Below are 11,492 nucleotides of genomic sequence, written 5' to 3'. Positions count from 1 at the left end.
CTTTTACAAAAACAATCATTAGTTAGATATAAACGGCAGTAATTGATTCAGTAGGACTCCTTATCCATGTAAACGATCATTGTGAGATCGGAATTCTTAATTATCTGAAATACACTGCTGCGTGTAGCGTGTGATGTTAAAGTTTGAACCAAGTTAACGGTTAAAGTGTCAGAGAATGGGTGGTGATTTTTTGACGTCCTCCCATGATCTGAAGTGAGCGTGCTGGTTTGTGTTGGTGAAGAGTTTAAGAAATAGACAACTGTCGTTTCAGCTCTCTGGTGCTCCCTGCTGGCAGTATCACTATACTGTCCTCATCTTTTCACAAAAATAGTTTTGAGAGACGTTGTCAGTTTTTGTATGTTGCTTAAATCCTCCAAAGCGGTTGGCAGTAAACATCAGGTCACGGTACGCCACGGTAGGCCCCGGAGGCAATGAGCTCGAGTTGAAAAAGAAAAAGCTTACAGCACCTGGATTTCCCAGGCGGTCTCCCATCCAAGTACTAACCAGGCCCGACCCTGCTTAGCTTCCGAGATCAGACGAGATCGGGCGTGTTCAGGGTGGTATGGCCGTAAGCAATTAGTGCAGGCGCAAAACCAGGTTTTATACAGTAGCACATAAGGAGTGAGAAAGCTGCTGAGGCTTGAAGTTACACTTTTACAAAAACAATCATTAGTTAGATATAAACGGCAGTAATTGATTCAGTAGGACTCCTTATCCATGTAAACGATCATTGTGACATCTGAATTCATTAATTATCTGAAATACACTGCGTGAGCGTGTGATGTTAAATGTTTGAACCAAGGTTAACGGTTAAAGTGTCAGAGAATGGGTGGTGATTTTTTGACGTCCTCCCATGATCTGAAGTGAGCGTGCGTGTTTGTGTTGGTGAAAGTTTAAGAAATGTACAACTGTCGGTTCAGCTCTCTGGTGCTCCCTGCTGGCAGTATCACTATACTGTCCTCATGTTTCACAAAAATAGTTTTGAGAGACGTTGTCAGTTTTTGTATGTTGCTTAAATCCTCCAAAGCGGTTGGCAGTAAACATCAGGTCACGGTACGCCACGGTAGGCCACGGAGGCAATGAGCTCGAGTTGAAAAAGAAAAAGCTTACAGCACCTGGTATTCCCAGGCGGTCTCCCATCCAAGTACTAACCAGGCCCGACCCTGCTTAGCTTCCGAGATCAGCCGAGATCAGGGCGTGTTCAGGTGGTATGGCCGCAAGCAATTAGTGCAGGCGCAAAACCAGGATTTTATACAGTAGCACATAAGGAGTGAGAAAGCTGCTGAGGCTTGACGTTACACTTTTACAAAAACAATCATTAGTTAGATATAAACGGCAGTAATTGATTCAGTAGGACTCCTTATCCATGTAAACGATCATTGTGACATCTGAATTCATTAATTATCTGAAATACACTGCGTGAGCGTGTGATGTTAAATGTTTGAACCAAGGTTAACGGTTAAAGTGTCAGAGAATGGGTGGTGATTTTTTGACGTCCTCCCATGATCTGAAGTGAGCGTGCGTGTTTGTGTTGGTGAAAGTTTAAGAAATGTACAACTGTCGGTTCAGCTCTCTGGTGCTCCCTGCTGGCAGTATCACTATACTGTCCTCATGTTTCACAAAAATAGTTTTGAGAGACGTTGTCAGTTTTTGTATGTTGCTTAAATCCTCCAAAGCGGTTGGCAGTAAACATCAGGTCACGGTACGCCACGGTAGGCCACGGAGGCAATGAGCTCGAGTTGAAAAAGAAAAAGCTTACAGCACCTGGTATTCCCAGGCGGTCTCCCATCCAAGTACTAACCAGGCCCGACCCTGCTTAGCTTCCGAGATCAGACGAGATCGGGCGTGTTCAGGGTGGTATGGCCGTAAGCAATTAGTGCAGGCGCAAAACCAGGTTTTATACAGTAGCACATAAGGAGTGAGAAAGCTGCTGAGGCTCGACGTTACACTTTTACAAAAACAATCATTAGTTAGATATAAACGGCAGTAATTGATTCAGTAGGACTCCTTATCCATGTAAACGATCATTGTGACATCTGAATTCATTAATTATCTGAAATACACTGCGTGTGCGTGTGATGTTAAATGTTTGAACCAAGGTTAACGGTTAAAGTGTCAGAGAATGGGTGGTGATTTTTTGACGTCCTCCCATGATCTGAAGTGAGCGTGCGTGTTTGTGTTGGTGAAAGTTTAAGAAATGTACAACTGTCGGTTCAGCTCTCTGGTGCTCCCTGCTGGCAGTATCACTATACTGTCCTCATGTTTCACAAAAATAGTTTTGAGAGACGTTGTCAGTTTTTGTATGTTGCTTAAATCCTCCAAAGCGCTTGGCAGTAAACATCAGGTCACGGTACGCCACGGAGTCAATGAGCTCGAGTTGAAAAAGAAAAAGCTTACAGCACCTGGTATTCCCAGGCGGTCTCCCATCCAAGTACTAACCAGGCCCGACCCTGCTTAGCTTCCGAGATCAGACGAGATCGGGCGTGTTCAGGGTGGTATGGCCGTAAGCAATTAGTGCAGGCGCAAAACCAGGTTTTATACAGTAGCACATAAGGAGTGAGAAAGCTGCTGAGGCTCGACGTTACACTCTTACAAAAACAATCATTAGTTAGATATAAACGGCAGTAATTGATTCAGTAGGACTCCTTATCCATGTAAACGATCATTGTGACATCTGAATTCATTAATTATCTGAAATACACTGCGTGTGCGTGTGATGTTAAATGTTTGAACCAAGGTTAACGGTTAAAGTGTCAGAGAATGGGTGGTGATTTTTTGACGTCCTCCCATGATCTGAAGTGAGCGTGCGTGTTTGTGTTGGTGAAAGTTTAAGAAATGTACAACTGTCGGTTCAGCTCTCTGGTGCTCCCTGCTGGCAGTATCACTATACTGTCCTCATGTTTCACAAAAATAGTTTTGAGAGACGTTGTCAGTTTTTGTATGTTGCTTAAATCCTCCAAAGCGGTTGGCAGTAAACATCAGGTCACGGTACGCCACGGAGTCAATGAGCTCGAGTTGAAAAAGAAAAAGCTTACAGCACCTGGTATTCCCAGGCGGTCTCCCATCCAAGTACTAACCAGGCCCGACCCTGCTTAGCTTCCGAGATCAGAGGAGATCAGGCGTGTTCAGGGTGGTATGGCCGTAAGCAATTAGTGCAGGCGCAAAACCAGGTTTTATACAGTAGCACATAAGGAGTGAGAAAGCTGCTGAGGCTCGACGTTACACTTTTACAAAAACAATCATTAGTTAGATATAAACGGCAGTAATTGATTCAGTAGGACTCCTTATCCATGTAAACGATCATTGTGACATCTGAATTCATTAATTATCTGAAATACACTGCGTGTGCGTGTGATGTTAAATGTTTGAACCAAGGTTAACGGTTAAAGTGTCAGAGAATGGGTGGTGATTTTTTGACGTCCTCCCATGATCTGAAGTGAGCGTGCGTGTTTGTGTTGGTGAAAGTTTAAGAAATGTACAACTGTCGGTTCAGCTCTCTGGTGCTCCCTGCTGGCAGTATCACTATACTGTCCTCATGTTTCACAAAAATAGTTTTGAGAGACGTTGTCAGTTTTTGTATGTTGCTTAAATCCTCCAAAGCGGTTGGCAGTAAACATCAGGTCACGGTACGCCACGGTAGGCCACGGAGGCAATGAGCTCGAGTTGAAAAAGAAAAAGCTTACAGCACCTGGTATTCCCAGGCAGGTCTCCCATCCAAGTACTAACCAGGCCCGACCCTGCTTAGCTTCCGAGATCAGACGAGATCGGGCGTGTTCAGGGTGGTATGGCCGTAAGCAAATAGTGCAGGCGCAAAACCAGGTTTTATACAGTAGCACATAAGGAGTGAGAATGCTGCTGAGGCTCGACGTTACACTTTTACAAAAACAATCATTAGTTAGATATAAACGGCAGTAATTGATTCAGTAGGACTCCTTATCCATGTAAACGATCATTGTGACATCTGAATTCATTAATTATCTGAAATACACTGCGTGTGCGTGTGATGTTTGAACCAAGGTTAACGGTTAAAGTGTCAGAGAATGGGTGGTGATTTTTTGACGTCCTCCCATGATCTGAAGTGAGCGTGCGTGTTTGTGTTGGTGAAAGTTTAAGAAATGTACAACTGTCGGTTCAGCTCTCTGGTGCTCCCTGCTGGCAGTATCACTATACTGTCCTCATGTTTCACAAAAATAGTTTTGAGAGACGTTGTCAGTTTTTGTATGTTGCTTAAATCCTCCAAAGCGCTTGGCAGTAAACATCAGGTCACGGTACGCCACGGAGTCAATGAGCTCGAGTTGAAAAAGAAAAAGCTTACAGCACCTGGTATTCCCAGGCGGTCTCCCATCCAAGTACTAACCAGGCCCGACCCTGCTTAGCTTCCGAGATCAGACGAGATCGGGCGTGTTCAGGGTGGTATGGCCGTAATCAATTAGTGCAGGTGCAAAACCAGGTTTTATACAGTAGCACATAAGGAGTGAGAAAGCTGCTGAGGCTCGACGTTACACTCTTACAAAAACAATCATTAGTTAGATATAAACGGCAGTAATTGATTCAGTAGGACTCCTTATCCATGTAAACGATCATTGTGACATCTGAATTCATTAATTATCTGAAATACACTGCGTGTGCGTGTGATGTTAAATGTTTGAACCAAGGTTAACGGTTAAAGTGTCAGAGAAAGGGTGGTGATTTTTTGACGTCCTCCCATGATCTGAAGTGAGCGTGCGTGTTTGTGTTGGTGAAAGTTTAAGAAATGTACAACTGTCGGTTCAGCTCTCTGGTGCTCCCTGCTGGCAGTATCACTATACTGTCCTCATGTTTCACAAAAATAGTTTTGAGAGACGTTGTCAGTTTTTGTATGTTGCTCAAATCCTCCAAAGCCGTTGGCAGTAAACATCAGGTCGACGGTACGCCACGGTAGGCCACGGAGTCAATGAGCTCGAGTTGAAAAAGAAAAAGCTTACAGCACCTGGTATTCCCAGGCGGTCTCCCATCCAAGTACTAACCAGGCCCGCCCCTGCTTAGCTCCCGAGTTCAGACGAGATCGGGCGTGTTCAGGGTGGTATGGCCGTAAGCATTTAGTGGAGGCGCAAAACCAGGTTTTATACAGTAGCACATAAGGAGTGAGAAAGCTGCTGAGGCTCGACGTTACACTTTTACAAAAACAATCATTAGTTAGATATAAACGGCAGTAATTGATTCAGTAGGACTCCTTATCCATGTAAACGATCATTGTGACATCTGAATTCATTAATTATCTGAAATACACTGCGTGTGCGTGTGATGTTAAATGTTTGAACCAAGGTTAACGGTTAAAGTGTCAGAGAATGGGTGGTGATTTTTTGACGTCCTCCCATGATCTGAAGTGAGCGTGCGTGTTTGTGTTGGTGAAAGTTTAAGAAATGTACAACTGTCGTTTCAGCTCTCTGGTGCTCCCTGCTGGCAGTATCACTATACTGTCCTCATGTTTCACAAAAATAGTTTTGAGAGACGTTGTCAGTTTTTGTATGTTGCTTAAATCCTCCAAAGCGGTTGGCAGTAAACATCAGGTCACGGTACGCCACGGTAGGCCACGGAGGCAATGAGCTCGAGTTGAAAAAGAAAAAGCTTACAGCACCTGGTATTCCCAGGCGGTCTCCCATCCAAGTACTAACCAGGCCCGACCCTGCTTAGCTTCCGAGATCAGACGAGATCGGGCGTGTTCAGGGTGGTATGGCCATAAGCAATTAGTGCTGGCGCAAAACCAGGTTTTATACAGTAGCACATAAGGAGTGAGAAAGCTGCTGAGGCTCGACGTTACACTTTACAAAAACAATCATTAGTTAGATATAAACGGCAGTAATTGATTCAGTAGGACTCCTTATCCATGTAAACGATCATTGTGACATCTGAATTCATTAATTATCTGAAATACACTGCGTGTGCGTGTGATGTTAAATGTTTGAACCAAGGTTAACGGTTAAAGTGTCAGAGAATGGGTGGTGATTTTTTGACGTCCTCCCATGATCTGAAGTGAGCGTGCGTGTTTGTGTTGGTGAAAGTTTAAGAAATGTACAACTGTCGTTTCAGCTCTCTGGTGCTCCCTGCTGGCAGTATCACTATACTGTCCTCATGTTTCACAAAAATAGTTTTGAGAGACGTTGTCAGTTTTTGTATGTTGCTTAAATCCTCCAAAGCGGTTGGCAGTAAACATCAGGTCACGGTACGCCACGGTAGGCCACGGAGGCAATGAGCTCGAGTTGAAAAAGAAAATGCTTACAGCACCTGGTATTCCCAGGCGGTCTCCCATCCAAGTACTAACCAGGCCCGACCCTGCTTATCTTCCGAGATCAGACGAGATCGGGCGTGTTCAGGGTGGTATGGCCGTAAGCAATTAGTGGAGGCGCAAAACCAGGTTTTATACAGTAGCACATAAGGAGTGAGAAAGCTGCTGAGGCTCGACGTTACACTCTTACAAAAACAATCATTAGTTAGATATAAACGGCAGTAATTGATTCAGTAGGACTCCTTATCCATGTAAACGATCATTGTGACATCTGAATTCATTAATTATCTGAAATACACTGCGTGTGCGTGTGATGTTAAATGTTTGAACCAAGGTTAACGGTTAAAGTGTCAGAGAATGGGTGGTGATTTTTTGACGTCCTCCCATGATCTGAAGTGAGCGTGCGTGTTTGTGTTGGTGAAAGTTTAAGAAATGTACAACTGTCGGTTCAGCTCTCTGGTGGTCCCTGCTGGCAGTATCACTATACTGTCCTCATGTTTCACAAAAACAGTTTTGAGAGACGTTGTCAGTTTTTGTATGTTGCTTAAATCCTCCAAAGCGGTTGGCAGTAAACATCAGGTCACGGTACACCACGGAGTCAATGAGCTCGAGTTGAAAAAGAAAAAGCTTACAGCACCTGGTATTCCCAGGCGGTCTCCCACCCAAGTACTAACCAGGCCCGACCCTGCTTAGCTTCCGAGATCAGGCGAGATCGGGCGTGTTCAGGGTGGTATGGCCGTAAGCAATTAGTGCAGGTGCAAAACCAGGTTTTATACAGTAGCACATAAGGAGTGAGAAAGCTGCTGAGGCTCGACGTTACACTCTTACAAAAACAATCATTAGTTAGATATAAACGGCAGTAATTGATTCAGTAGGACTCCTTATCCATGTAAACGATCATTGTGACATCTGAATTCATTAATTATCTGAAATACACTGCGTGTGCGTGTGATATTAAATGTTTGAACCAAGGTTAACGGTTAAAGTGTCAGAGAATGGGTGGTGATTTTTTGACGTCCTCCCATGATCTGAAGTGAGCGTGCGTGTTTGTGTTGGTGAAAGTTTAAGAAATGTACAACTGTCGGTTCAGCTCTCTGGTGCTCCCTGCTGGCAGTATCACTATACTGTCCTCATGTTTCACAAAAATAGTTTTGAGAGACGTTGTCAGTTTTTGTATGTTGCTCAAATCCTCCAAAGCCGTTGGCAGTAAACATCAGGTGACGGTACGCCACGGTAGGCCACGGAGTCAATGAACTCGAGTTGAAAAAGAAAAAGCTTACAGCACCTGGTATTCCCAGGCGGTCTCCCATCCAAGTACTAACCAGGCCCGACCCTGCTTAGCTCCCGAGTTCAGACGAGATCGGGCGTGTTCAGGGTGGTATGGCCGTAAGCAATTAGTGGAGGCGCAAAACCAGGTTTTATACAGTAGCACATAAGGAGTGAGAAAGCTGCTGAGGAACGACGTTACACTTTTACAAAAACAATCATTAGTTAGATATAAACGGCAGTAATTGATTCAGTAGGACTCCTTATCCATGTAAACGATCATTGTGACATCTGAATTCATTAATTATCTGAAATACACTGCGTGTGCGTGTGATATTAAATGTTTGAACCAAGGTTAACGGTTAAAGTGTCAGAGAATGGGTGGTGATTTTTTGACGTCCTCCCATGATCTGAAGTGAGCGTGCGTGTTTGTGTTGGTGAAAGTTTAAGAAATGTACAACTGTCGGTTCAGCTCTCTGGTGCTCCCTGCTGGCAGTATCACTATACTGTCCTCATGTTTCACAAAAATAGTTTTGAGAGACGTTGTCAGTTTTTGTATGTTGCTTAAATCCTCCAAAGCGGTTGGCAGTAAACATCAGGTCACGGTACGCCACGGTAGGCCACGGAGGCAATGAGCTCGAGTTGAAAAAGAAAAAGCTTACATCACCTGTTATTCCCAGGCGGTCTCCCATCCAAGTACTAACCATGCCCGACCCTGCTTAGCTTCCGAGATCAGACGAGATCAGGCGTGTTTTTCTTTTTTTTTCTTTTGGTGACACCGGTCACTACTTACAGCAACCTGGGCTTCTGAGGAGGTCTCCCATCCAAGTACTATCCAGGCCCGACCCAGCTTAGCATCCGAGATCAGACGAGATCGGGCATGCTCAGGGTGGTATGGCCGTAAGCAATTAGTGTTGGCGCAAAACCAGGTTTTATACAGTAGCACATAAGGAGTGAGAAAGCTGCTGAGGCTCGACGTTACACTCTTACAAAAACAATCATTATTTAGATATAAACGGCAGTAATTGATTCAGTAGGACTCCTTATCCATGTAAACGATCATTGTGACATCTGAATTCATTAATTATCTGAAATACACTGCGTGTGCGTGTGATGTTAAATGTTTGAACCAAGGTTAACGGTTAAAGTGTCAGAGAATGGGTGGTGATTTTTTGACGTCCTCCCATGATCTGAAGTGAGCGTGCGTGTTTGTGTTGGTGAAAGTTTAAGAAATGTACAACTGTCGGTTCAGCTCTCTGGTGCTCCCTGCTGGCAGTATCACTATACTGTCCTCATGTTTCACAAAAATAGTTTTGAGAGACGTTGTCAGTTTTTGTATGTTGCTTAAATCCTCCAAAGCGCTTGGCAGTAAACATCAGGTCACGGTACGCCACGGTAGGCCACGGAGTCAATGAGCTCGAGTTGAAAAAGAAAAAGCTTACAGCACCTGGTATTCCCAGGCGGTCTCCCATCCAAGTACTAACCAGGCCCGACCCTGCTTAGCTACCGAGATCAGACGAGATCGGGCGTGTTCAGGGTGGTATGGCCGTAACCAATTAGTGCAGGTGCAAAACCAGGTTTTATACAGTAGCACATAAGGAGTGAGAAAGCTGCTGAGGCTCGACGTTACACTCTTACAAAAACAATCATTAGTTAGATATAAACGGCAGTAATTGATTCAGTAGGACTCCTTATCCATGTAAACGATCATTGTGACATCTGAATTCATTAATTATCTGAAATACACTGCGTGTGCGTGTGATGTTAAATGTTTGAACCAAGGTTAACGGTTAAAGTGTCAGAGAATGGGTGGTGATTTTTTGACGTCCTCCCATGATCTGAAGTGAGCGTGCGTGTTTGTGTTGGTGAAAGTTTAAGAAATGTACAACTGTCGGTTCAGCTCTCTGGTGCTCCCTGCTGGCAGTATCACTATACTGTCCTCATGTTTCACAAAAATAGTTTTGAGAGACGTTGTCAGTTTTTGTATGTTGCTTAAATCCTCCAAAGCCGTAGGCAGTAAACATCAGGTCACGGTACGCCACGGAGTCAATGAGCTCGAGTTGAAAAAGAAAAAGCTTACAGCACCTGGTATTCCCAGGCGATCTCCCATCCAAGTACTAACCAGGCCCGACCCTGCTTAGCTTCCCAGATCAGACGAGATCGGGCGTGTTCAGGGTGGTATGGCCGTAAGCAATTAGTGCAGGCGCAAAACCAGGTTTTATACAGTAGCACATAAGGAGTGAGAAAGCTGCTGAGGCTCGACGTTACACTCTTACAAAAACAATCATTAGTTAGATATAAACGGCAGTAATTGATTCAGTAGGACTCCTTATCCATGTAAACGATCATTGTGACATCTGAATTCATTAATTATCTGAAATACACTGCGTGTGCGTGTGATGTTAAATGTTTGAACCAAGGTTAACGGTTAAAGTGTCAGAGAATGGGTGGTGATTTTTTGACGTCCTCCCATGATCTGAAGTGAGCGTGCGTGTTTGTGTTGGTGAAAGTTTAAGAAATGTACAACTGTCGGTTCAGCTCTCTGGTGCTCCCTGCTGGCAGTATCACTATACTGTCCTCATGTTTCACAAAAATAGTTTTGAGAGACGTTGTCAGTTTTTGTATGTTGCTTAAATCCTCCAAAGCGGTTGGCAGTAAACATCAGGTCACGGTACGCCACGGAGTCAATGAGCTCGAGTTGAAAAAGAAAAAGCTTACAGCACCTGGTATTCCCAGGCGGTCTCCCTTCCAAGTACTAACCAGGCCCGACCCTGCTTAGCTTCCGAGATCAGACGAGATCGGGCGTGTTCAGGGTAGTATGGCCGTAAGCAATTAGTACAGGCGCAAAACCAGGTTTTATACAGTAGCACATAAGGAGTGAGAAAGCTGCTGAGGCTTGACGTTACACTTTTACAAAAACAATCATTAGTTAGATATAAACGGCAGTAATTGATTCAGTAGGACTCCTTATCCATGTAAACGATCATTGTGACATCTGAATTCATTAATTATCTGAAATACACTGCGTGTGCGTGTGATGTTAAATGTTTGAACCAAGGTTAACGGTTAAAGTGTAAGAGAATGGGTGGTGATTTTTTGACGTCCTCCCATGATCTGGGCCCCGTTTCCCGATAACGATGGATCTTCGCTCGTACGATCATTCTCCCGATGGATCTTGCGATCCATCGATAATTTCTTTGGAGCGTTTCCCGAAACTCCTCTTAACGTGAACGCGCATTCGCTGCACTCACGACGTCGTAGGATTGTAACTGTCTACTGACACGGTGCTGAAATGGGCTCCGTAGGAGGGGGAGACGCAGGAATGTCGCAGGAAAATTGTGTTAAAAAGGGTTAAAATATATCCCCATCAAGGACAACAGCAGAGTAGCCTACGAAAAAAATAGACTGCAATTATATGAATGCTAAAGACATTAAAACACAATTGATTAGGCTGAAACCGACATATATCAGTCCTAATCCTGAATGCACTGTGCGTTTCACGGCATTTTCCCCCCTGAAATAATTCCATATGACAAAAAATTAAAAATAGCTTGTGTGACAACTACATTTATCTTAATGGGCTGATTTCTGAAACATGCTTTGCGCAGCAAAGAGAGCCGACTTAATCTGATTCCGCATAAGGGTTTCCTTGATTGATAATTTGATTGGCTATAAAAGCCCCTCCGGAAATAGGGTAAGGTATGTATTGATGAGGAATACAACGAAGCCCACCGTCTGGCCCGGTGCATCGTTGAGCGCACGATCGGGAGGTGGAAGTTGCGCTTTAGATGCCTTCACAGGTCAGGCGGAGGGCTCCAGTTTTCGCCGGCCAAGTCATGTGCCGTGATATGTGTGACGGCTATGTTGCACAACATTGCAGCTAAGGCTGGGGTGGCATTGCTTGAACCGGAGGGCGCTGAGGACGATGACGACGAGGAAGATTGGTGTGAGGACGGCCTCC

The 11,492-nt window shown here is 44.4% G+C and overlaps 15 non-coding genes and 1 pseudogene across 15 annotated transcripts; all 16 read right to left on the bottom strand.

Annotated features, from left to right (window-relative positions):
• Nucleotides 1–455: 455 nt before the first annotated feature.
• Nucleotides 456–574, bottom strand: LOC130399527 (5S ribosomal RNA). Its single transcript, XR_008902033.1, has one exon. It is a non-coding gene; the product is annotated as a 5S ribosomal RNA (ribosomal RNA).
• Nucleotides 575–1,103: 529 nt separating this feature from the next.
• LOC130396053 (5S ribosomal RNA) lies at nucleotides 1,104–1,222 on the bottom strand (annotated as a pseudogene).
• A 530-nt stretch (nucleotides 1,223–1,752) lies between these two features.
• LOC130399033 (5S ribosomal RNA) lies at nucleotides 1,753–1,871 on the bottom strand. Its single transcript, XR_008901569.1, has one exon. It is a non-coding gene; the product is annotated as a 5S ribosomal RNA (ribosomal RNA).
• Nucleotides 1,872–2,390: 519 nt separating this feature from the next.
• On the bottom strand, nucleotides 2,391–2,509 carry LOC130399032 (5S ribosomal RNA). The gene has a single exon (XR_008901568.1). It is a non-coding gene; the product is annotated as a 5S ribosomal RNA (ribosomal RNA).
• A 519-nt stretch (nucleotides 2,510–3,028) lies between these two features.
• On the bottom strand, nucleotides 3,029–3,147 carry LOC130400625 (5S ribosomal RNA). The gene has a single exon (XR_008903103.1). It is a non-coding gene; the product is annotated as a 5S ribosomal RNA (ribosomal RNA).
• Nucleotides 3,148–3,676: 529 nt separating this feature from the next.
• Nucleotides 3,677–3,796, bottom strand: LOC130400935 (5S ribosomal RNA). Its single transcript, XR_008903403.1, has one exon. It is a non-coding gene; the product is annotated as a 5S ribosomal RNA (ribosomal RNA).
• A 512-nt stretch (nucleotides 3,797–4,308) lies between these two features.
• LOC130400100 (5S ribosomal RNA) lies at nucleotides 4,309–4,427 on the bottom strand. The gene has a single exon (XR_008902582.1). It is a non-coding gene; the product is annotated as a 5S ribosomal RNA (ribosomal RNA).
• A 530-nt stretch (nucleotides 4,428–4,957) lies between these two features.
• On the bottom strand, nucleotides 4,958–5,076 carry LOC130400413 (5S ribosomal RNA). The gene has a single exon (XR_008902893.1). It is a non-coding gene; the product is annotated as a 5S ribosomal RNA (ribosomal RNA).
• Nucleotides 5,077–5,605: 529 nt separating this feature from the next.
• On the bottom strand, nucleotides 5,606–5,724 carry LOC130399741 (5S ribosomal RNA). Its single transcript, XR_008902241.1, has one exon. It is a non-coding gene; the product is annotated as a 5S ribosomal RNA (ribosomal RNA).
• A 528-nt stretch (nucleotides 5,725–6,252) lies between these two features.
• Nucleotides 6,253–6,371, bottom strand: LOC130399785 (5S ribosomal RNA). Its single transcript, XR_008902284.1, has one exon. It is a non-coding gene; the product is annotated as a 5S ribosomal RNA (ribosomal RNA).
• Nucleotides 6,372–6,890: 519 nt separating this feature from the next.
• On the bottom strand, nucleotides 6,891–7,009 carry LOC130400549 (5S ribosomal RNA). Its single transcript, XR_008903030.1, has one exon. It is a non-coding gene; the product is annotated as a 5S ribosomal RNA (ribosomal RNA).
• A 529-nt stretch (nucleotides 7,010–7,538) lies between these two features.
• Nucleotides 7,539–7,657, bottom strand: LOC130399777 (5S ribosomal RNA). Its single transcript, XR_008902276.1, has one exon. It is a non-coding gene; the product is annotated as a 5S ribosomal RNA (ribosomal RNA).
• A 660-nt stretch (nucleotides 7,658–8,317) lies between these two features.
• Nucleotides 8,318–8,437, bottom strand: LOC130395896 (5S ribosomal RNA). The gene has a single exon (XR_008898894.1). It is a non-coding gene; the product is annotated as a 5S ribosomal RNA (ribosomal RNA).
• Nucleotides 8,438–8,966: 529 nt separating this feature from the next.
• On the bottom strand, nucleotides 8,967–9,085 carry LOC130400830 (5S ribosomal RNA). Its single transcript, XR_008903303.1, has one exon. It is a non-coding gene; the product is annotated as a 5S ribosomal RNA (ribosomal RNA).
• Nucleotides 9,086–9,604: 519 nt separating this feature from the next.
• On the bottom strand, nucleotides 9,605–9,723 carry LOC130394865 (5S ribosomal RNA). The gene has a single exon (XR_008897982.1). It is a non-coding gene; the product is annotated as a 5S ribosomal RNA (ribosomal RNA).
• A 519-nt stretch (nucleotides 9,724–10,242) lies between these two features.
• Nucleotides 10,243–10,361, bottom strand: LOC130400883 (5S ribosomal RNA). The gene has a single exon (XR_008903353.1). It is a non-coding gene; the product is annotated as a 5S ribosomal RNA (ribosomal RNA).
• Nucleotides 10,362–11,492: the final 1,131 nt, after the last annotated feature.

The sequence above is a fragment of the Gadus chalcogrammus genome, chromosome 12 (genome assembly GCF_026213295.1).
Source record: "Gadus chalcogrammus isolate NIFS_2021 chromosome 12, NIFS_Gcha_1.0, whole genome shotgun sequence".
NCBI classification, from domain to species: domain Eukaryota; kingdom Metazoa; phylum Chordata; class Actinopteri; order Gadiformes; family Gadidae; genus Gadus; species Gadus chalcogrammus.
The sequence above is the reverse complement of the archived record's forward strand: the minus strand, read 5'-3'. Positions and strand labels throughout refer to the sequence as shown.